This window comes from Furipterus horrens, unplaced genomic scaffold, assembly GCF_987537825.1.
Source record: "Furipterus horrens unplaced genomic scaffold, mFurHor1.1.pri manual_scaffold_3, whole genome shotgun sequence".
Classification (NCBI taxonomy): Eukaryota; Metazoa; Chordata; class Mammalia; order Chiroptera; family Furipteridae; genus Furipterus; species Furipterus horrens.
The window spans coordinates 163,892,302-163,917,577 of NW_028327173.1; the positions used below are offsets into that span (position 1 = coordinate 163,892,302).

At 40.2% G+C, this 25,276-nt stretch overlaps 1 long non-coding RNA gene across 1 annotated transcript in view; it reads right to left on the bottom strand.

Annotated features, from left to right (window-relative positions):
• Nucleotides 1–18,303: 18,303 nt before the first annotated feature.
• The window catches only part of LOC150016583 (uncharacterized), a 30,360-nt gene continuing 23,387 nt past the window's right edge, over nucleotides 18,304–25,276 (bottom strand). Inside the window, exon 4 of the long non-coding RNA XR_016509800.1 lies at nucleotides 18,304–18,430. This is a non-coding gene — a long non-coding RNA (uncharacterized LOC150016583). The remainder of the gene's footprint in view (nucleotides 18,431–25,276) is intronic.

Below are 25,276 nucleotides of genomic sequence, written 5' to 3' on the forward strand. Positions count from 1 at the left end.
AGCAGCTCTCTGCCCCCTCTTCTCACCCTAATCTTTCCTAAAGTTGGTACAACATGTCCATAACGTTGACTATCCTTCCCAGAGTTTCAACCAGCCATTTTAGTCACCTAGGTCTGACAGAGACAAAGTTGTAATCCACTTTAGGTTTATGTGGGGAACCATAATGATCAGTCTTGAGTCCTGAGGGCTAGAATTTCATGGGCCATTATTAAGTATGTCACCAGATGGGAAGCTGTCGATAGCTGGACCTGAGCTCCATGGGGGTAACCACACAGCCTGGGTTAAGAAAATGTAGTCCTCACGGGAGAGGGTGTCCTTTTGATCAGCTCTAGCACTCCGTTCACCAATTTGTCTCTCCCTCCTTTGAGTTCAGTTCTTGTTCAGTCTTTATGACTTGTCCCCTGTGTAAGGTTGCAGGCTGCCTTTCTCTTACCTAGAATGACGGGCTGGGTGACATATGGAGAGGACAGGAGATTTGCAATGAGGCAACACCTGGCTTTCAATCCTTGTTCCACCATTTGTAGCTATAAAATAATGCATAAGTTACTTAGTCCATCTTATCACCAGTCTTTCTGATTATAAAACTAGTAACAATAATTAATAGTATATGAAAGGTACAACTAGGACCACTAGGCAGAGACTGTACAGAGATAGATTTCCAGCTTAGTGCACAGAAGAACTTTCTAAAAACCAGATAGTCTCAAAAATAGAATGGGCTGCCTTGAAAAGAAATGAAGAATACCTTCTACTTATTCAAGTTGGATGCTGGTGGAGGATCCTGGGAACAGATGGGAGTTCAGACTGGCTACTGCATATTTCCCTGCTAATCTTGAAACTTGATGATTCTATGATTTGCATATGTGTCCTTCCAGTAAAGCCAAGATAAAGCCTCTCGAAATCTCCAGGGAAGAAATCAAGTAAAATGACATTATTTTTTCTCATTTTCATTTTCCTTCTAGAAAACTGATCTTTCCCATATTGCTTTCCCCTCCACTCCATTAGTTGTGAGAGAATACCATTTTCGCCAAGTGCGCAGAATGTATTTAACCATTTTGAAACACTCAACATTGAACACAAATCACATGGATATAAGTTTTCATTACTTCCCACTACACAAATAGTTCCATTTTTAGATAAATCTAAATTCCCCGTGCTGCCTCTCGCTTTCCTTCTCTCCATTGTGTCTGTTTGACTAGCTCGGCAGTACCCTCCCAGCCTGCCCTCTTGCTGACTGAGCCATGACAACTGCCAATAAAAGTGACGACAGACTTTGATGCTCACACAGGTTTCCAACAACAGGGTTCACTTCATAATCACCGGAGGTCAGCCAGTAGGTATGATCTGAGTGATACCAGATTTTTTTCCTGAGATGTTCCATGGACGATTTTCATTTCTACAGGTTACGAATCACTTCAAAAGTGAATTTTTTTAGCTTCCTCAGGGAAATAGATATGAGCCTGCAGACAAATCCCAAACCCTTGTTAAAGTGCTTGAATTTGCTTGGAAAATTAGCTGCCATGTATGAACCATAGATAGAAGGTCATCGTCCGGGAGAGTGTGTGCTTGTGCATTTGAACATGCCCGGGACATAGAGCAAATTGTAAGTGTACCTTATCACACAGCATCTTCTGTTTGGTCTATGTGACTATCAAAAGCAGCTTTAAAGGAGAAGCGCTACCACCCTCACCCTCATTACAAAGTGACAGTCATTATTGACTGCACACTGACCAGCCTATCAGAAAGCAGGCACTTGTACCCACAAGATCTTATTTATTCAGCTGGGTAAAATGGTCTCCTTATCCGCGGAGGATAGGTTCAAAGATCCCCAGTGGAAACTTGGAACTGTGGATAGTACCATAAATACATATCCTGTGTTTTATCCTATACATAGTCACCTGTCCACTTACAGGTAGCACTTTGTGGCTTCTCTTTGGCATATCTGAATTGTCAGCACCACTAATTCTCACACTTTGAGGCCATTATTACATAAAATAAGGGCAACTTGAACACAAGCACCGCGACACTGTGACAGTTGATCTGATAACCGAGAGGGCGACTAAGTCACTAATGGGCAGGGAGTGTCTACGGGGTAGATATGCTGACAGAGGGATGACTCACATCCCAGAGCAGAGCTGCATGGCAGAAAACTCACCACGCTACTCAGAATGGCATGTTGTTTATTTCTGGAATTTTTTTCATTTAATATTTTTGGACTGAGGTTGACCTCGGGTAACTGAAACCACAGAGAACAAAATTGTGAATTGGTGGGGGGTGGGCTACTGGACTATTATCCCCATTTTACAGAGGTAGCCCAGAAAGATTAAGTAGCCTGTCCAAAGCCCATTACTCCTAGGTTGGTGGCAGAGGCAGAAGTGACCCCATGATAATGCCTCCTGGGCCTCTGGATCTTTCATGAGACTCCTTTTTTTGGTGACCTTCAGTTAATACTCATTGTTTTTGCCTCTCAGGCCGTTTTAGCCACATTGTCTCAATTTATTTTTTGCCTCTGATATTATATTTCTTGCTGTTTGTGCCAGATTCTACCCTCTCCAAGTTGGTTTTCTTATTTGCCTAATGTTATAATCCATGCTTCAGATATTCTAGGGCATCATTTTTCATGTTTGAACTTTCAAAACTACAAAGAACTTCAGGGATAATTCAAATCTCAAGAGGAGCATGAATTCTACCAGGAAACCCCCAACCTTTGTAGCCAGGTGACTGCTCTTCCTTTCCCTGGATAGTTGGGATTTAGAATGTCTATCATTTTCATCAAAGAAGCTGCTGAAAAGACTTGTTGACTGAAATTTCTCACAGGCTAAGGACAGGGAAGGCTTAGTTTTTTTCCTTTGCAAATAAAGATTCCGATCTTTTCACATAAAAATATGGATAATGCCACAGTTTGGACAGATACCCTAAAATGTCTGATGGAATGGTTAATGTTTTGTTTTCAAGTAGAGTTTTCTAAGGGGAAGATTTATCTTTCCACCTTGACACAATTTGAATTGAACTGACATTTTTTCCCCGTACTATATTTTATAAATTTATCTCCACCAAAACTATAGGGTTGAAATAAAGCATAAAAAACAAACAAGAAGGCAAACAAGCAAACAAGCAAAAACACCTACTCCATTTTTTCCTTGCTAGGCAACTGGAAGTTAAGCATTTTGAGATTAGAAATGTTGCATACTTTGTTGCATTGGGATGAAAATGCCCTCTGCTAACCCCAAGGTGTCCCACAACCTCCGGAACCTTCGACTATGTTATTTTAGATGGCAAAAGGAACTTTGCAGATGTGATTAAGTTAAAGATTCTGAGATGGGGAGATTACTCTGGATTATCCTGGTGGGCTCCTGTAATCACAACAGTCCTTGTAAGAGGGAGGCCAAAGGGCCAAAGACACAGAAGGTGCCATGACTGTGAAAGGAGAGAGACAGAGAAAGAAAGTCAAAGATGCCATGTTGCTGGCTTTGAAGATGGAGAAAGGGGCCATGAGGCCAGGATTACAGGTGGCTCTAAAGCTGGAAAACTCAGGAAGCCGACTTCCCTCTAGGCCTCTAGAAGGAAGTAGCCCCGCTGATACCCTGATTTTAGCCCAGTGAAACTGATTTAGAACTTTTGAACTCCAGAACTTTAAGAGAATAAATCTGTGTTATTTTAGATCCCAAATTTGTGGTAATTTGTTACAGAAGCAACATAAAACTAATAAGCTTGTTTACCATTTATTGAATCTCTTATGTTCAGCCTAGTGCTTGACACAGAAAAGGGACTCATAAATTAGTATTTATTGAGTGAATTGAAAATTTAAAGGAAGGAAATCATGAGAATAAAATGTACACCATTCATGGCAACATTTTTTCTTTAAAAGTTCTCTATTTCCTTTTTTTTAAAAATCCTTACCCGAGGACACTTTTTTCTTTCTTTCATTGCTTCTAGAGAGAGGGAGAGAGGGAGAGAGGAAGGGAGAAAGAGAAACATTGATGTGAGAGAGAAACATCAATTGCTTTCCTCACATTCACCCACAGACCAGGGATCATATGTCCCAACCAGGGATTGAACTTGCAACCCTTCTGCTACAGGATGATGCTCCAACTAACTGAGCCACACAGGCCAGGGCAAAAAATTCCCCATTTCTGAGGATGAGAAGAATATGAGGGGACCTCCAAAGCCCCTAGAATTATCTTGTGGAGGACAGGCCTCTTGTACTACAGGCTTCCCCACTAGGTGAGTGTTCTAGGAACCCATCTGTATCAGTGTACCGGCTGGCATTGTTATGAGAGGCTGTGTTTGGCTTCAGTGAATTTTTTTTTGAAGATTCTTTCAATGGGTTTGCCCATTGCATGATGGGTGATTTACTAGTGCACCTGCCCACACCACACAGAGTATTCATCAGTTTTTGAACAGAAAAGGCACAACCCCCATCCACCATTCTCCCTATTCAGCTTATCTTGCCGTGAGCAACTTTTTTTTTTGTTGTTGCCCTAGATGAAAAAAGTCCTCAAAGGGAATCATTTGCTGATGTGGAAGAGGTAAAACAAAAATGGCAGAAGCACTAAAAGGCATCAAACGAGTTGATCAAAATCAACAAGTTCAAAAACTGTCTTGAGCAGTGGAAAAAAGTTTCAATAGGTATAGTGCATCAAATGGAGAGTACTTTGAAGGTGACTCAAGTTGAAGCATGTAAGAAAAAATACACAATTTTTAATAAATAAATTCCTGTTTTTTGAGTCCCCCCTCATATTTCTTTAAAGGTCAACTGGGTATATGATCACGCAGCTTTGTACCATATTAGCTCTTCAGAGCTAGTAAGCTCTTTCCTGGGAACAGGTGGAAGAGACCACAGGCATGGTAAAAAGCACTTAGGGGCCAATTGCTTCAAGAACAGATATTTAGTGCTTCCAGGGACTCAAACACCAGGGAGATGGAGAAGAAGAAGAGGCATCCATACTGTATAATGTAACTAGCAAATAATAGCACCTTGAGGAATGTCTGGTATATAGTAAGCACCCAACAAGGAAATGGTAAAATAAATGACATTCAGAGCCACTGTATAAATGTGACCCACTCACCTCCTTCCCAAGTCTTTCTATAGTAGAAGTCAATCTTCTATTATTTCTGCCTTTCCTGCCTCCCTGGATGTTAATTTCAATAAGAGTTTACTCATATACACAAAAGAAGAACAAAGAAGAGCACCCCCAACCTCTCAAAGATACACATACCTATCAACACTCCACAGGGATCTGGGCACAAGGACTGCAGACCACCGCAACACCACTCACTTTTCTGGGACCTTCTCATCTGTTCAATTTATGTAAGTCTTTTAATTTAAAGGAAAATAAATGAAGCCATTCTGGCTGATTGAAGAATAGTTCCCCTAAGGAACTTAACACTTGATGGTTATATTAGTGATTTATGGTAACTTCTCATTCAGAAATTTTTTAGATTTATCATAGAGGTAAAATCAATACCCATGACCACAATGGAGAAGTTTAAGTGATTCATTTTTGAGAGGAAGTAACAGAAAAAAATTAATGATAAGTGCTGAAAATAACTCCAGTTCTTCCAATTCAAGATCTGGTTGACTCTTAGAATCATAATTTAGGAAGGGGGAGACCTTGGGGATCATCTGGTCCTGCTTCCTCACTTTGCATATGAGGAAAACTGAGGCCCAGATGGAGCTGCCCAGATCACACAGGCTGGGAAACAGCAGACTCAGGACTATGGCTCAGGCCTTCTGAGTCCCAAATCCAATGTGCCTCCCAATCTGCCTTCTTTCATTAGATGATGGTACATGAAGTAAATAGACACCAATCTTGCCTTCGAGGTGTTTACACTGTACCATAAAAAAATCAAGACACAAAGTAAACAGATAAACTCCACAAAAGAGATACAGATTTAAAAGGAACCTTTAAATCACTGATCCCTGAAATTTTTTTCACTTTTTACAATAATAATCAAACTTGTGAAATAATGGACTTCTTCTTTGTTTCAGGATTCCTTTAAACCAAGCACTTGGACCATAACTTAGTTCAATATTGCACCACACATGCTATTTGAGTATCTGATTCGAAAAGTAAACAACTATGCCAGACCACACAATGCATGCTGGATGCGATCTGCTGGGCAGGTGTCTCTGTCTGCCCAGGCGAGCCAACCAAGTGAGGCACTGGGTCAAAAAGGAAGGAAGAGTGAGGGGTAAATCTGTCGACCACCACCCCAGGAGGCCAAGAGCCTCTTTCCTCCCCATCAGTTGCAGCTGGCTCTAAAATAAAAATAACACGCGCAAGCTGTGATAGAGGAAAGCTCTTGGTTTGGAACCCAACTACAACCTGTTAGCAAAGAGAGATTATTATCCATGAGAGACTCTCTTTCTGGTATAATTAGAAGAATAAAAAGACCATTGAAGAGTGGGATTTGTGAGAAATAGGGGTCATATGACAGCAGCCACCAGTTGCTTGTAGAGTTGGCTCTGTGGGTTGGCACACAGCACCGTGAATATTAGAAACCACAAATCTCTAGAGTTTCCTGAACAAAGTAAAAGGCCTTGTCTATGGATTGTCAGGTTGGAGGTTTGCTCATGAAGGAAGTCCCTGGGAGACCTCCAAAGCTACCTGTGTATTTCATACTCCTTGTCCTCTTCCTCCTTTTCCTACTCCTGCCTGCCTTCCCTCCTTCTATTCCCATTTTGGATATGGTACTCTCAAAGGACCTCACTATAGCTTATCTATGGTGCTTCTGCCAAGCCCCAGAGGAAACAGGCTCTCTCCATGACAACTACCACCCAGAAATTCACAGGCGGCTTTGGACAATGGGGCAAACCTTATTTCCATGAAGAAAATCAAGGGTATCTGAGTCCTTTGCCCTCTGGAGGACTGGAGGAGTTACCAACCCCTCCCATGAACAAAGTCAGATCATGCTACAATTGAAGACGCAGAGAAGAAACTAACTGCTCTGTATTAACAACAAAGCCAATTCTTGAGAAGCTGAGCCAGTGTTAAGACACATTAAGAACTTCTCCTTGGGAACCTGCAGTGGAAACAAAGTACAGTATTCCCTCACTTATCGCGGGTATTATGTTGTAGACCCCCAACCCCCCGCGATAGGTGAAAATCTGCAAAGTAGGAACCTTACATTTATTTTAGTATTTATATATATTTTAAGGCTTTATAAACCCTTCCCGCACACTTAGAAACCATTCTCAGTTCCTTATTAACCTTTTCCACACTTTGATAAACACTACTTATGTTCTTAAACATATTCTACACTCTTAAACCTACGTAACTTTAACAACATATGTATACAGTACCGCAAAATCCTGCGATAGAGTGAAAAATCCGCGATAAATAATTAAATATAATATTTTTAAAAATCCCGCGATACAGTGAGCCCACGATAAGTGAACTGTGATATAGAGAGGGACTCCTGTACTTCCCTGTTTTCATCTGTCCAGTCACAGACTCCTCTACAGTATTCTTACTGTGGGTTCTAAGTTAAGTAGATGTTTTTCAGAAGGTATAATTTGAGGAAAAAAGGAAAAGATGAAATGAGTTCTTCAGAACTCCAGGATTCAGTTTACCTTGGACACATAAATTTGCTATGTTTTAATACCGCAGTTTTGTTTACCCCTGGCCTGGAATGTTCTCTTGGCTCTTCTTTCATGCTCTGTGATACTACTTAGCCAGATCATCATCCAAGGTGATTTCCAGGAGCACCCAGTGAGAGGCAGGTCCTACGTCATCTCTTTCCTTAGCACTTGTATCCAAAACACTTAGATCAGGCATTTGTGTACTTTTCTGTTTCTATACTCCTGCCTCCTCCAAAAAAAGGGGGTGGTGATGGTGATGGATTTGATCTTTTCTCTCTCTACCTGTCCCCTCCTACCTTCCACATATTAGGAGGTCAGTAAGGTCAGGAGAATTCCTAAATGAATACATGAAATCTGCATATTTGGGGCACCCGATGGACAAGAGAATTGGGAATCCTGAGCAATGGATGGAAAAGAGAGCAGTGGAGCCAGCGGATTTTTTCCCCACTGCCCACACCTACAGCACAAAGCCTTCTGACTCTATTTCTTTTCTTTTTCTTTTTACACTTAAAAAAATTTTTTTATATTTATTTGTTTGTTTGTTTATTTATTTATTTTTAGAGGGAGGGGAAAGGAGAAAGAGAGGGAGAGAAACATCACTGTGTGGTTGCCTCTCACTCACGCTCCCAACTGGGGACCTGACATGTAACCTAGTCATGTGACCTGACTGGGAATCGAACCAGTGACACTTGGCTCACAGGCTAATGCTCAATCCACTGAACCACAGCGGCCAGGGACTCTGTTTCTATTTTTTTATCTGTTTGTACAATGATGTTTTTAGGACCCAGAGTCATGATGTTTTTAGGACCCAGAGTCATACTCTATGTAAAGTTCTTGAAAAGACTGGGTAAAAATTATCTTATAAATGCCAATCTGATCCTCTACTTAATCTCAGTGAGCTGCTACTAAGTAGAGTGCAGAAAAGAAAAAATTCAGCAGGGACGTTCATGCTTAAAAGATTTTGGCCACAAATGCTAAACAGGATCCATTTTTCCATTTGGAGAATGGAATTCTCCAAATTGTGATGTTTGGAATTTCAGCTTACACTACAAAAGGCCTTAGGAAAGGCATTAGATGTGGCTGATGGTCCCTGCAGAGTCACTTGGCCAAGTGTACCCTGCTGTCTGCCTAGCTTGTCATTTGAGTGTATTGACCTGTCCCTGACAGAAAGTCTATGGAAGGTGGAGGAGGAAGAACACACAGCAAACCTGCTGCAGAGCATTAACAAGAACAGAATTAAAAATTATCACTTCTGGGACTTATCACACAAGTTGGAAATAGTGTTCAATAAAGGAAAATATAATTTGGGGCCACACTACTCGGAATGAACATCAGACACGCAGTCACTGGTCTGGATTTAGAAAACTGCTTTGATCCCCAGAGAGGAGACTGTTAATGAGTATTTTAAAGGACGCGATGGAGGTAGCAGGATAGAGTCGAAAAGGGTACTGGTTTCGAAGGGTTCCAGTCTCATTTCCACTTCTGTAAAAGGAAGTGGAACTGACTTTGAACAAGACACTTTATACCTCCCTGAGAAATGTCTTCATCTTACTATGGGAGGCAGGGACCATGGATTAACTCTCGGGCTCACTCGACTTTCAAATCTGGGCCTTCAGAACCATGATACTGAAAAGACTGAAAAATAAGAGCGACTCATGCTCCCACTTTTTTCCCTAGCTGAAGTGAAGGTGAGGGAACCTTATTACAAAAAGGTAATTTTTTCTTACATGCATGCTAACAATTTATCAGAATTTGTATAGCAATGTATGGATTTTATGTAGTTTAAGGGATCACTATCAACTTTCTGAAGTTGATATGCTCATCGATATCATGTCTTTCTCAGTGAACACTGATCCTTCAGGGTGGTCAAACCTCCAATGTAAAAATAATCATTTTATAAATCACAGACAACAGGAAGGTAAAGAGAAGTTAATCTATTAAAAATATCACCCTGATACACAAATTGAATACTATAATACATTTCATGTACTCCCCCTTCCTCTCCTGATAAAACAATATTTTGCCATTCCGGCTTCACCTCTTCCCAGTCCCACCCAATATACTAATTTTATGGAACATTTTAATGTAAATCTCACGTGTCTTGTCATTTTACCCACAAATACTTCAGTCTTCTTTTCTAACTTATAAAGATTTTTAAAAAACAACTACCATGCCCCTATTATACCTGACAATATTTTAAAAATAATTCCTTAGCATCAACTGAAATACCAGTCCACACCGGTCATCTAATTTTTTTCTTCTTTTTTTAGTTTTTGGCTTGAATCAACATATAAACAAAGACAGAGGTGAAACTGATTTCACCCTATACACAATCCTTTGTCTTTTAAATATTTCTTTTAGATGCTACCATTGCTTAGACACAATATATCTGGACCACAAAAAGAAATGTGAAGGCCAGTTTCATTGCTACTAAATATTTCATTATTTGAAAGGTCTGAGTCTGTGAATCAGATACAAATACAGTTAAAATCTCAGAACTGGAAAAATATCAAGTGATTCTCATAGTTTTCTCAAATGCAGAAATAACTTAGGCAACTTGAACTGCAGGCTTTAAAGATAGTTTGTTAAACTTTATAACATTCCCAGGAAGCAAACATCTGACACACCCTCGCAGCTGAATTTCCTAGATCGTACAGTCCCCGGACAGCGCATGGAGCGCTCTCAGTGGTAGCTTCCTCAGCACTTCAAAAAAGAGGCATCTGGCTGAACAAGGCGACAAGGGGCCAGCTCTGTAAATACGACTAAGAGCCCTACACTATGGGCAGACTGAGACTTTCGGGAAGGGGGAAGGTGAACAGTTTCTCCATTCAGCTTCCATGAGGCCTCTCTGCTAACACACAGGCGCTGCTGTGACTCATAACGAGAAATACTGTTTTATAACACCAGTCTGTGTTTTGTAACACACACTGAAACACAAAAAATAAGACTGTTCAGAAACCCAAATCAAGCCCTGTGTTTAGGCACTAGTATCAAGATCTCAAGATGTCAGAGTGGCTATTTAATCCAGATAAAGTAGGCAAGGCCCTTATCCCTTCCCTTGGCAAGAAAGTGGAGGCTTCCTGCCTGCTGTCCATGCCCACAGGAGGAGCAACCACGAATTCAGTTTTCTTAAAACAGAAGCATTTTCAGACTTGTGTTTTCCTGGACAGCTGCCTGGTGGCTGTAATACATAATAAGGGCGTGTAATTGACAGTAATGTGAATCACTCACTGAAATCCTGGCAAAAAAGAAGAAAGAAAAAAATACGGAGTTATTTCTTTTTTCCAGGAAAAGAATAAAGAAGCAAATTCATCCTGTCCATTGAAAATAACAATGACTTTACATTTCAGCTCATTAGCTGTCTTTATATAAAAAAAAAGTCACTGTAATTTGCACCCTCTATCAGCACATGTAAAGAAGAAAGGCTGCACAATGCGTGCAATCGGATGGGCTGGGTCAGACGTATTCTGTGAAATGGCAAATTTAGATGGGTTACTTGATATAGCATGCATGGAATTCTTCTCCCAAGAGTGAGTTACAGGACTTACTGTCCTCACAACGATTTTGCCACTTGAAAAGCTGCTATCTGTCAGGACCTTGTAATTATTATGGTAATAACCGGGGCAGACTGATCAAGATATTGATGGCAATGGGCAGCTTCAGAATTCCTTTCACTGGGGCTCAGACACAGGGACCTCCAAAATAATGGCTGGGGATTTTCCCAGGTAGGAGCTGTTGGAACCATGGAAGCTTTTAGGCCAGGTAAAGGGTTTCTCTCGTCTATTAATTCTCTTTGAATAAGGGAAAGAACAATCTGAATTAACTTCTCTATCAATCTGAAAGGGGCCCCTCTTGTCCTAGGCAGAGGCACAGAAACTAAACCCTGGAAAGCCATGAAGATTGAATTCCATTTAGATAAACCCTGACTCTCTCTGAGTTCTACAGGGTCAGATATTTGGCTGAACCTCCAGCATCGGTGAAATTGGAAAGCCTGTGTTCAGCTCTGCAAGGTGTCTCTAGCTGCTGGTTCTGGAGGGAAGAGGGGTATTCTTTACTGTGAAAATCTCATAAGTACATGAAGAAATGGGGCTTTAGAATGTTGGGGAGATAGACTTTGAACTAAGAAAGAAAGAGTCAAAACACTTAGCTCTTTCTCTCCTTAAAATGAATACTTCATGAAGACAGTTTGGACTGGCTTTCTCATGTGGGATTTCTCATTCTTAGAAGTAAAATTGAGTAAAATTTCATGAGATCACAGGGTACGTTGAGACTTTGAGGAATAAAACGAAAATTCATTCTGTACTTTATCACTAATTACCGCTGAGGAGCTTTTTTTAAAGTATATTTTATTGATTATGTTGTTACAGTAGTCCCAATTTCCTTTCCCTCTGCTCCCCTCTGCCCAGTATCCCCCTTCCTTCCAGCAATCCCACCCCTCTTAGTTCATGTCCATGGGTCGTGCATATAAGTTCTTTGGCTTCACCCTTTCCTATATCATTCTTAACTTTCCCCTATTCCTCCCCGCCCTGTCTATTTTGTACCAACTGATTATGCTTCTTAATCCCTGCACCATTTCCCCATTTCTCCCCCTCCCCCCTCCCAGCTGATAACCCTCTAAATGATCTCCATATCTATGATTCTGTTCCTGTTCTGGTTTGCTTAGTTGGATTTTGTTTCTATTTTTTAGATTCAGTTCTTGATAGTTGTGATTTTGTTGTCATTTTAGTGTTCATAGTTTTGACCTTCTTTTTCCTATATAAGTCCCTTTAACATTTCATATAATAAGGGCTTGGTGATGATGAACTTCTTTAGCTTTACCTTGTCTGGGAAGCACTTTATCTGCCCTTCCGTTCTAAATGATGGCTTTGCTGGATAGAATAGTCTTGGTCGTAGGCTCTTGCTTTTCATCACATTGAATACTTCTTGCTAGTCCCTTCTTGCCTGCAAAGTTTCTTTTGAGAACTCAGCTGATAGTCTTATAGGCACCCCTTTGTAGGTTGCTCTCTGCTTTTCACTTGCTGCTTTTAAGATTCTCTCTTTATCTTTAACATTTGGCATTTTAATGATGATGTGTCTTGGTGTGGTCCTCTTTGGGACTAGCTTGTTTGGGACGCTCTGTGCTTCCTGGACCTGTATGTCTATTTCCTTTGCCAAATTTGGGAAGTTTTCCTTCATTATTTTCCCACATAAGTTTTCAATTTCTTGCTTTTCCTCTTTTCCTTCTGGCACATCTATGATTCAGATGTTGGCACATTTAAAGTTGTCCCAGAGGTTCCTAAGCCTCTCTTCATTTCTTTCAATTTTTGTTTCCTCATTCTGTACTAGTTGATTGTTTTTTTCTTCTTCATGTTCCAAATCATTGATTTGAATCCAGGTTTCCTTCACTACACCATTGATTTTGTGTGAATCTGCCTTCGTTTCACTTAGCATAACCTTCACTTCTTCCTTTACGCATTTGCCGTACTTAAGCATATCTGTCAAGGCTGTGAGCATCTTTATTACCAGTGTTTTGAATTCTGCATCTGTTAGGTTGGCTATCTCCTTGTCTGTTAGGTTGGATATCTCCTCGTTGCTTAGTTCTCCCACTGGAACCTTGATCTGTTCCCTCTTTTGGGCCATACTTCTCTGTCTCCTCATCTTGACATGCTCCTGTGTTTGTTTGCCTCTGTGTCTTAGGTAGAGCTGTCACACCTGTTACATTGTAAGGGGTGGAGCCTTAGGTATTCATCAGTGCTCGGTGATCTGTTTCACCATGTTGTGGCACTGTATGTGGGGGAGGGGTCTGAGAGGGAACAATGACATTTGCTCAGCACTCTGCTCAGCACTCTCCCCTTTATCCAGGCAATTCTCCCACCTCCATATGGGACTGGCACCTCTCCAACTGTTGCCCTTGCTGTCGTTCCCAGAGTGGGTGGGTCTGCGGGTGTTCTAGGACCATGGGGGCCCTTTAAACAAGCGGACTCTATTGAGAGACTGGCAGTTTCTTCCTCTGCCCTAACCCCCACTGGTTTGCATTGTCAGAAACAATGAAGATTTGTTTTCCCTGGTGCTAGGACCATCACCTGCATGGTTTAGTCTGGTTTGGTCTGGTGCTGGGAGCACTCCCTAGGTGTCTCTCTCTACTTTTTAAAACGTGTGACTGCGCTTTCTCCGGCCTGCTGCTGCCACCACACCACGTTCTTCTGCCCTGGTTCTGCCCCTTTTACCTGTTTGGATGAGTATTTCTCTTTATATCTTTGTTTGTTAAACTTCCATGCAGCTCAATTTTCTCGGACTTCTGGTTGTCTCTAGTTTTGAGGTAGTTGTATTCCTTCTTAGTTGGGAGGGAGACACAGCATTTCTGTCTTTTCTTTTTTATATGACAGCTGTTGATGGATGGGATTATTGGTTCATTATGGGTCTCATCTTGGACAGGCACCACTAATATCCAACTTAATTCCAAGTTCATTTGCAAGTAATTGCTAACAGGCAAAATGAGGATGGAGTCCCATTAACCACTAAAAAGGGAGACGTTATGTATGTAAAGAAACCCTGAAAAATATTTCTGATATTGTATATCAATTATAAGACAGTAGCACTGTCATAATCTGAAAAGTAACATGTAATATGTATAACTACTTCCTTGTGCAAGCATTCTCTTTCTTCCTATATGAATACATTTTATTTATGTCCAAAGAGTAGGAAATGTGTTATTAATAAATATATATTTTTTAATTGAGAAAAATGTGTTAACTCTCTGGAATGTCCATATGTGGAAAAATAAAACATTATATGGAATTTCACACACATAAGATTTATAATGCACATAACCAGGACCAGAAATTTTAACGAAGACCCTTATTCAACAGAAAAAAAAAATTTTTTTTCTTCAGCATTTGCAATTCTGGTATACCATAATGCTGAGGCCAAGCACATATTTTATTAGTTTAAATCCTAGCTAAGCAATAAAATGTGTGCCGTTTCAAATAAAGAAACCATGTTTTTCACGAAAGTTCAATTTAATGTCCATTGGGGCCCCTTCTAGTGAGGCTGTGGTGTGTCCCCCAGAGCGCTCCCCCCTTCAGGATTGAGGCCCTTGTTCCCCCTGGGATCTGGAGCATTGACTGCCAATGGCTCATATCTGAGACTTGCCTTGAGCTAAATAGAGATGCCTTGTCCAAGATGATGCCCCTCCTAGGAGGCAGCTGGCACCTAGTGGCTAGTTGATACAGCGTAAAATATCCAGCCCCCCTTGCTTTGATTGGAACATCTCTCCAGAACTATCTCTGCTTCTGATCTCTCTGTGGCATCTGCTGAACCCAGGCTGCAACTGATGACTTCAATTTCTCCTTCTGCCCAGTCTAGCCTCCTTTACCCATTATAAGTGTTGTTCCTAAGAGCACTCCCCAATCGACTTTCAGTGTGCAAATCTCAGAGCCTCAGAGCCAGCTTTCTGGGGAACCCAATCTAAAAGATATCCATTTATTTAAAGATACTTTAGTGGGGTGACAAATTAAGAATAATGATGAATTTTAGATGGGAATATGGTAGAACTTCACTTTTTCAGTGTGAGGTAGACCCAGCCTAGCCTTTATGCAAACAGGATTGGTTCCAAAAGTTTTCTAAGTTGAGAATTGCATGGTGAACTCACTTAATGGTGACCATATAACTTTATGATGAAGTTTTACTATTGTATTCATATAGACGAATCCTGGACAGTGTGGAGACCCTTTGGTCATAAGCAGAATGTTGGAAGTTGGCTCTTCTGTGTTTCAGGGGTTTATTAACCCATCCCTCTAGAATTCTTCCTCATAAGTGACATTCTGGGATAGAATGAATAAGCATTCACTGACCATTAGAAAGTAGCTTACGCACTAGGATAGCCTGTGAGAATGGGACCCATCTTGGTCATATTGTTCATTAGAAATCCAGCTTACGAGAATCACATCAGTAGAATTTCAGGTAAAACAATTTAGGGCAATAAAAACACATTCTTCTAAACGATACTGTCTCCCAGTGGCTCCCATAATGAAATTGAGAACATTTTCCTGTCTCTCAAGTCACCTTGGTTCTATGCAGGATTTGGTAAGCTTCTACAAATCAGGCCATGGAAAGTTCTTTGATTTAGATATATCAGTTGGAACTCTTTTTATGGGGGGGGGGAGCAGCAGTAGGGAGGATGGTGGTGTGTAGGTATGTGTGATGGTATAACAGTTTTTGCTTTTTCATCATGAAAGCCATAGTTGGAGCTGCCTTCTAGGATGGTTTCTCCTTTGATGGCACTTCGCCATGTGAGACTGCAGCACAACATGGGGATGGGTGCCCCTCGCTGCATTATTAATGACCCCCACCTGAGAAAGGGAAGGGATGAGAGAGGCTACGCGAGATGATGTTTCCATCAAAAATCAACTCCGGAGTCCCAAGAGGGCTTCTTACTTCATCCTGTTCTCATTCAGCTTGCTAATAAATGCCTAATGAGAGAAGAATTATTGTGAAGCTGAGAAGCCCAGGATTTAAATTTCATATGAAGAGACAGACTTTGCATTGGAGGCAAAGGACATTTATTCTCCTATTATAATAATTCTAAAGTGCTTTTTGACCTTGAAAATAAGATAAAAAATTAGTGTGAAGATAGAATTGGTTAGGTCATTGCCTAAGGAGGCATAAAAGGCCACCAGGAAATAAATTAAAATGAAAATAAAAATAGATTCTTTTATTGGGTCACATCTCATCCTCTCATTTATAAGCATGGTTTCCACTCAAGGAATTGATACTGCAGGGGATAATTTTGTTCCTCTTGTTTTGACTCCAGAAAAAGTTACAAACAAAAGTAGGGAGGAAGCTGTGCATGAAGTTTAAAAGACAGAGGATTCCATGGAAAAGCAGATGGAAACCATGATTGTGAGCAGCTACTTACCAAGTGGAGAGTAGCTTTGCAATAACTGATCCCTGCTCATTAAGGAAACACACTTCCATTCCAGACTAGACAAACATGGCAATGTCACGTGTGCTGACTTGGAACAAACCAATGTCGTACCTTTCCAGATTTTCCCTTAGAATTCAGTAAGGTATCTAGGATGATCAAAACATCTACTTCCCAAATTGTTTAACACATAATGATCACCTTTCCTCTATAGACTAGACAAATACAGGATATCTCCCTTGATCCTCCATACTCGGAAAGGTAAGCCAATTCTTTTCTCTAGTATGTAGTTTTCTCTTTTACATTTAAATAGATGCCAATGGTAACTGAAAATGTCTCCTTTTTTATTTTATAAATTTGATTATCTGGTTTCTAAAATCCTGTATTGATAACTCAAACACATGGTGTTTAAGAGACCATTCAAAAAGATAACATATTCTTCATCTTTAGAATGATAAATGAGTATTTTAAAACCTTTTGGATGAGATTCTAACTTATATTTTACAAACTGTTAAAGGAAACTTTAAAGTAATCTGTCCTAAACCTAACACTCAAAATACATGTGGTAAATTGCTAGACATCAAAAAGCCCATTGAGATGCAATGTTGGTTTCCAAGATAGTATAGCACAAGTCTCACAATATGGTTTTACAGAAAAAAATCTTTGTTCTTCCCTAAACTGTTAACAGTGGAAAGATTATTATTTTTCCCTAGACCCAATTGTGCAAGAAAAGTGGTCATAAAATTGTATATATATACACCCATAACACATACACTTATTTAAAACCGATAGGTATTAAATGAGCACATAGTAGATACCAATCTCTTCACTAAGCCCAAGGGATACAAAGATAATTAAGGCATATCTAGTGGGACAAAGCACACAAACAATCACTTTTCTATAACACATTTTCTGTACTGTCCTTTTAACACTGGGGTAGAGGACCTGCAGCAATTGACAAGGTGGGGATGGAGGAGCCTTTGCATGGCAGGTGCCATTTGTGTCAGCCTTCGGTGGAGCAGTAAGACTTTTACAGGTGCAGTCGTTGGTGAAGGACATTCCAAGACAAACAAGATGCAGGAGAAGCAAAGGCACTGGGGTTTCTCTATAAATGTAATCTTCTAGGAACTGGTCAGCTGAGAATTGGAGAAACTGCTAGCACAGTAAGAGTCAAGGGAAGAGCAGTGAAGGGCCTTGCACACTAAGAAGTTTAGACTCCCCTGGCAATGGAAAACTCTAGAAGCAGAATGAGAAGATCCTGCTGACAGTGGAATTCCAGAGCAGTCTATAATTTTTCTTTTCTCTTTTCTTTTTCTTTGTGGGAGAGAAAAGCTGGAACTACTGCATGTCAAGGTAGTATTTTCTAATATGCCTGGTCTCACAGATCAGAATTTAGCCCAGGTATGTTATTAGCACATAATAATTCTTTGCACTACTGGAAAATATTCTGATCTCTCCACTAAAATGTTCACAGCAGTCCCTCCTGCCATTGGTTTTCTGTTATAGTCATACAGCAAAGCAAAAGCAGTGCCTAGTGGCATCGTGAGTGCTCTGCTCTGCAGATGTACTGCCTGATAGGCCTTTCAGTTAAAAAAATATTTCAAGCTCAATCTGTCACTAACAACTTCATATGGTTGTTGTTTTCTGAGTGGCCGGGCCAATGGGAGACCAAGTCTGAAGCAGGTGTCTCACCGACCACTGCTCGGTCATTTTTTGTGTTAAACATACCAGCACAACAAAACCCCCTTCAAGCCCCAAAGCCAAGCTGGTGATGTGAACAACGAAAAACTGATTTTTCCTCTTACTTGACTACCTTTATTAGAAATCTTTGAATTTATACAATGCATGGATAGCAAGGAATGCCACACTCATTTTTTTATTATTTGATTCCTCTTCACGACAGACCCTTGTGGCAGGAAAGTAGTTAGTCTGCAGGCAGGATAAATCTAGGACCAAAGAGATAAGATAATTGGAGATCATTGTTTTGATGCAGTCAGGGGCAGAGTTAGCAAAAGCATTCCTTGGTAGCCGCTTTCCCAGGGAAGCCTGGGAGCCTTGTTCCCATCGCCGACTTAAATGTCCTCAATCCATGTAGATCAATTTGGATTCCTGAGCCAAAAGACAAGCTAAACTACCAGTAATGCCTTGCACAGGGTTTTAAGTGACATAATCAATCGGAGCGGGGCTTGTGTCATTTAGACTTTGTCTCCTTAAAAATCAAGAGTAACAGTGGTAAGAGAGAAGTTTTTAACAAGGAGGAAAACCCTAGACAGTTGTCTCTAAGATTCTTCACCACAGCTTCAAGGACAACCAGGAAAAGAGCTGCTATTTGAGGCAACTTCATTATAAAATCATTTTTAATAAGCAATCTTAACAAAGAGAGGGAATACTCTTGTGGAGAAACCCTCCAGGGACCCAGAGGCTGCCCAGTTAAGTTATTAGGAAGTTTCACACAAGGGACCAAACAGCTATTTCATTGGCCTCGGGGGACAGAGTTTAGTTTTCACCTGTTCTCTAGAGGCACTGGTGTTATCCTGTCTACTAACAGCACAGACTGGTAACAATCAATTATCCTGATGCCCCAACTTGGTGAGGGAAAGTGAATTTTCAGTTTTGTCGACACAAAAAGACATGGTGTAGGAGAGACAGATAAATTAACGTGATACGGTTCATTATACACTGAAGACTTTTATGAACATGTAGTCAATGAAAATGCCTCCAACAGACCTTAGTGTTCTTTAAGTGAAACAATAGAAAACCATTCCTGGAAAATTAATAGCAACAAAGAGAAAAGGAAGCATAATTATTCTCTACCTGTATGGTTCACTTATGTGAGAGAAATAATTTTTTGATGAAAAATAATAACCACTGAGGTTTACTCTGCCTACCTCAGGTGTGAGCAAGATTGGAATCTGGGGTTCTTGTTTTATAAAGCTATGTGTGTCTGAGTTTAAAAGGGTTGGAAAGACATAGATCCCTGATGTGTGACAGGAGCCTCCAGCCAATTAGCAGTACAAACAAAAGAAAACAGAACCATTAACCACAAAATTCAAAGTGCACTTATAGTTTTTGAGCTTCACTGCTCATTTTATCCTTCTGATTCTAATGAAATGGTCTTACAATTAGATCTCAAAAGTGGAGACAGAGAAAAAGTGAAATACTCTCTTTCTTTTTTCTTTAATTTTCACCCAAGGATATATTTACTGATTTGAGAGAGAGAGAGAGAGGAAAGAGAGGAGAGAGGGGAGAGAGGTAGAGGGGAGAGAGAGAGAGAGAGAGAGAGAGAGAGAGAGAGAGAGAGAGAGAGAGAGAGAGAGAGAGAAGAGGAGAGAGAAATGAGGGACAGAAACGTCGATGTGAGAGAGAAACTTTGATCAGTTGCTTTCCATATGCACCCTCGCAAGATACCTAGGCATGTGCCCTGACCAGGAATTGAACCCACAACCTTTTGGTGTATGGAATGATGCTCTAACCAACTGAGCCACCTGGCCAGGACAATACTCTTTTCCTTTATAATCAGAACAGCCTTCCCTTTTTGGACTAGATTTTACCTGCTCAATAAGTACTTTTCCTACACAGGTAATCAGAGGAAAGGCCAGAGAAGAACTTCTCTCTACAGAAAAGAGTTTTGTCTGAGTTCAGAGAAGGACATATTGCTCATATAACTAAATGACAGTGGCAATGAAAGCATTGTTTAGAGCTTGTATCTTTCATGCACATTCTGTGGCTTCTCATTGGTTATGAGATAAAGCCAAGGCCTTATCTCTGTTCTTCACATCCTCTCTTTTCCTTGTAAATACTCTCCTCTAGTCAGACAGGTCTATACCACCATCCTCTACGCTCTCCACTGACCTGCCTTATAATACCTAATCTTTGCTACCCTGCTGGGTCAAGCTCAGCTTACCATTAGTGTTCCCAGCTCATACAGACAAACCAACTCGAATCATACTCCTGTGTTTTCCTGCAATTCTTTCAGTCCTGAAAGTTCCTCAAGTAGCTCTGTCCTTTCTCCTCCTCTGATGCAGATTAAACCACTGGAGAGTGAGGAGTATGAGTTAAATTTTCTACACTATATGGTGCCTACCACAGGACTAGGCATAGAGTAGGGGTTGGAAAATACTAAGCTAATAAAATCTTTCTGATTCCCAGCCCTATCCTCTCTCTACAGGCGTTGGCTGGGGTCTGCTTTCCAGCTTTCTTTCCCTAGATCCCCGTACTACAGGTATCTAGAGTATCAACACACCCTCTCCTCCCTCTTGCCTCCAAAAAGAAAATTAAAAAAAAAAAAGAATTTATAGATTAAATCTTTTTCACTGAATCCAAACCTCAATCTTGCACGTGCTGGCATTTTCTGCTCTTTAATATGCCTTCTAATTATTATGTGTGGTTGTTAATTATTTAGGACATTAGGAGCTGGAGTCAATGTCAGGGAGACAAAAAAGTAAAACAGGGGAAGAGCTATCACTCCTACCTAGGAACAATGTTTCCCTGGAGGGGAAGAGAAGAATATTCAACTGTAAGGAATCTTGGGCAGTCAAAGGAAAGAGGGTAATTGAATAGCTTGGAAATGAAAACCTTAGTCACTATAATGTACAGATGTGGATATCAGTTATATCAAAAGGACCATAGAAACTTCCTGGCAGTGTAGCTGATCAAGCTAGTGTAAAACAGTTCACGTAATTTATAAAGAAAGTGAATGGAGACCAATAACTTTCTTCATGTTTCAAACATATCGGCACCCCTGCTTTTCCTAAGTTTTTATTCCTTCAGCTGCAAAGAGAGAAGCTGATACAACTGTAAATCCAGACCTAAATCCAAGTATGCTTCAGCATACTCAAAACCTAGATATTTAATTCTCTTGTGTATCCTTTTGATATGTATTTCAGTTCCCTAGGCATTCTTTTAGCTTTCATGGTTTTTTGTTTTTGGTAAAGTTTCAGGGAAACCACAGTATCCTTAATCATACTACCTCTTAGTGGCAGTGAATTATCAAGTTGGTCTGACAAAAGAATAATGAAGAAATCTGTTCTAAATTTATTCCACTAAAGGTTTTGTTGTACTGGAAAATGGGTTCATGCTGTAAGAAACATACATTATTGTTAGTATGGGAAACACAACTATCTTAGAAGCAAAAGTGACCATTTTGAACTATTCTTTCATTATGAAATCGGTTGAGCTGTATGAACAGTGACATTAAGTAGATGCCACTTCTTTCATGAATTAGGTTAGATTGTTAAAAGGTAAGTAATGATCATTTTCAAGTAAGACGACTGCATCGTTTCTAGTAGACCACCTTGTTTAAATAAATGCTTTCATATAGTGGGAATAACCTCCCCCTTTCTTATAATTAGTTGGTTCGCCGAGCTTAGAAGCCTTTACAGGTACAATAGTTTGTAGTCTAAGAAAACCAGAGTCAATTGTAGAATGGAAGGACCCCTCTAAGGAATGAAGTTCTTTGGTAAAGTGTTCAGGCTCTGTGGATTGGCTTTAAATCCTGGCTCCACCACATAGTACCCAGTTGTAGGACCCCGGGTCTCAGTTTTCATCTATGGAGTGGGGAGAGTAGCAATTACCTACTGCGTAAGATTATAGTAAAGATTGAACAAATCAACGCTTATAAAGTGCTTAGAAAAGCATCTAGCGCTTCATAAATGCTCCAAAACTATTACCTAATGTTGATATTGGAGATAATGGTGTGGCACTTATGTGTATGCAAGGAGTCAATGCACTCTATTTTGAGTCCTGGCTCTGCCCAGTACCGGCTGGATGAGTTTGTAAATTTTTTCACTTCTCTAAGGATAACTGATCTCTCAGATAAATTTTCTCATCTAAAATGGTGGCGTAAGTAGTACAAAGCTCATGGAGCTGATGAGAAGACTGAGTGAGGCAAAGCACACGAAGTACTAAATGTAACGCCTGGAGTGTTAGACATCCAACTCTTCTTTAAAGATCAAACCAATCATGTATAAGAGTTTTATTAAATATATAATAAATCCATCAAGTATATACCAGTATGTGGTAGGCTAGGTACTTTTGGTTTCTCCCTAGCAGTGATCATAAATTTTCAAGAGCCATTCACCACCTCAACACACCCTTCTGAACCTTTGTTATGAAACAGAACACAAATACTTTTTGTCCAAGTTTAATTCATGAATCTGAGGTTTTTTAACAGAGCACACTTGAACCAGCTGGATGCTCTGATGGAAACACTTAGCTAAATATGCTGCTTTTTTTTTGTAAATGGAATTCACAGATCCTCACCATAAACTGTGAGTTTTAATACCATGTGAATCTTCTACCTTGGAAGAACTGACCAGCAGGGCCAAGTGCAGTCCGTTTATATCTTAATATGATGAAACAGAAATCATGTTAAGCTCAGGAAGGCTTGGCTCTAGCCGCACAGACTGAGTCTAAACAAGGTGAAAGGTTTCTAGACAGTACAGGGGGATTTTTACTTCCTTGGAGTAGTGGACTTTGAAGGGACTATAGAGGTGTTACTCTGGGTGAGCATGGTAGAAGATGGGCAGGAGGGATCATTGATTAGGACCCAGGGCTAAACCTTCACCTTTTCGCTTTTTGCTGTTGTATGCTTGGATCACAGTATCAGAATCCTGGATGGCCTCTCTAACGTGTTTCTCCTCTCCCACACTTCCAGCTCAGTATGCTCTCCAGTTGTGAAGTGAACTTTCTGGAAATGGTATACTTGGTCTTTGTGTTTCAGACTGTTTTCTGTGACATCTTCCCACAATCTCTCCCTCCAAGTCCCCACCTTCACCCTAGTCTGTAAGCTCCTTGAGGGCAAAGAACCTGGCAGCACATAGCAGTTCCTCAATAAACACATTGGTTAGCCTTCTAATTGGCCAGGAAGCTCCTCTTCATCAAGCTTAATGTCTGGGAGGGCCAGTGGCCTTAGTAAGCTAAGAAATGAATCCTCTGGCTACTTGGTGAGCAGTAGGTTATCTCTTTTCCTGCCTGTTTGTCAATGGGTAGACAGGATCTGGATGAAAGCCTACTTAAAGAACTCCAGTGTGGCTTCTTCTCGGGTCTGTCTTAATGAAACACCCAGCCAGCAATTGAAATTATAATTGCTGTGAGTCATGCCATGAGTCACGTGGGTTGTCATAGCAACCTACTAACTATATAACCAAAGCCCCTTCCACTAGCTTTGCCAAGAATGGTTCCTGAGTTTTCCTGGACTGTGAAAATAACATGAGTGAGCCCCAAATCTGGGGTTGTTAAGAGTCTACAATCAAAAGGAATAGCCTCAAGGAAAGGAAAAGAACACGAGAAAAGAAGGTTATTCTAGTTCTTGGCCCTCCTGAGTAAATGACAACAATCGTGACAAATTGTTGCGTTGGTTTTGTGATATCAACAAATGCCTAAGGAGAGGAGGGTGAGGCCTCAAAACTAATTTTATGTAAGTCAAATTCAAAGCCAAGTCTCTAGGGTAGAAAATGAATATGTTAACCTACTCCACTTTAAATGATTGCAATAAACACTTTTTCTTTTTACAGATACAAAGGATTATTTCTCAAAAAACTATCCTGATTTCTTCTAAAATATTTTTACTATTGAGGACTAAGTCTCTATACATAATACAGTGTTTTAATTTCATATTTTAGGTATTATCCTGCTAGAGCCAAACATAATGTACTAAACTACCTTTTAATGCAATTTGTGTTAAACTTATAATTTTTGGAGGGTTCAGAAGCATATTTTATTTTGTTAGTTTTGGGGGGAACAGTGACATTAAATTATAAAAACTGACACATTTTCCTAACTGTTCACTGAGTAACCTGCCATTTTTGCATGTTTTAAGTGCCTGTTTCTGAGTGTAGAAGAAAGCACGCAGAACAGACTGAAACAGAAAGAAAAAGGGATATAAACAAGGATGAGAACAGAAGGAAGTAGCAATGGTCTGTTGTCTCTGGAAGCAATCCAGAAGCCTACCAGTTATCTTTTTGGTCTGTGACCTGGTAGCTGCCTGATACAATCCCTACGTTATGACACTATGATGCTAAACTTCTCAGTAGCTGGAAGTAGCTAAGATGATGTGTTGCATTTTTCAGTTTTTTACCCCCGAATTTGTAATATTCTAACATTTTAGTGAATGAAGAATTATCCAAGGAGAATTAGATTAAATAAGAGGTCAGGAGCAAATGACCAGTTGTCCTTGGCAAATAAGAAAGACCAAGATAGCAGCTGGTTCCAAGAAAAAGATACTTATCCACATGATACTATTTCATCAGGAAAGTGACCAGAACAAACTTGTGAAACACCAAACCAAAAGCAATCTTGGAAGTGTCCAACCAAATACAGGTGCTATCTGTAATCACCACAGAAGTTAAATTGAAATTCTGTACCACAGTGTAAAATTTCTCCAGTATTTTTCTATCCTCGAAGTAATAACTCCCTTTTGTGTTCCCACACTGAAAAACAACAGCAACATTTCCTAATAACAATTGAAGAACATCAAAAATGTTAGAATTCCTTGACCAATTTGGTCATGATGACTCTGTACTAGAAACCCAAAAGCTTTGTCTTTCCCCACGGGTCAAGTAAAGTTAATGACAAACACGAAAGGTGTTTATTTTCTTTTCAGAAATTTGGGAGAGTAACTTCTCCAAAGATCATGCTTATGGATTCCTCTGAAGCTAACAATAAGATTTCCTTTCCTAGGAATTTCTGGCTCAACTCACCCCAAAACATTTTTGAAAGCAATACCTGTGCTTTCCAGATAATAAGGTGGCCTAAAATATTATCAGGTGTCACAACTATTCAGGTTCATTTTG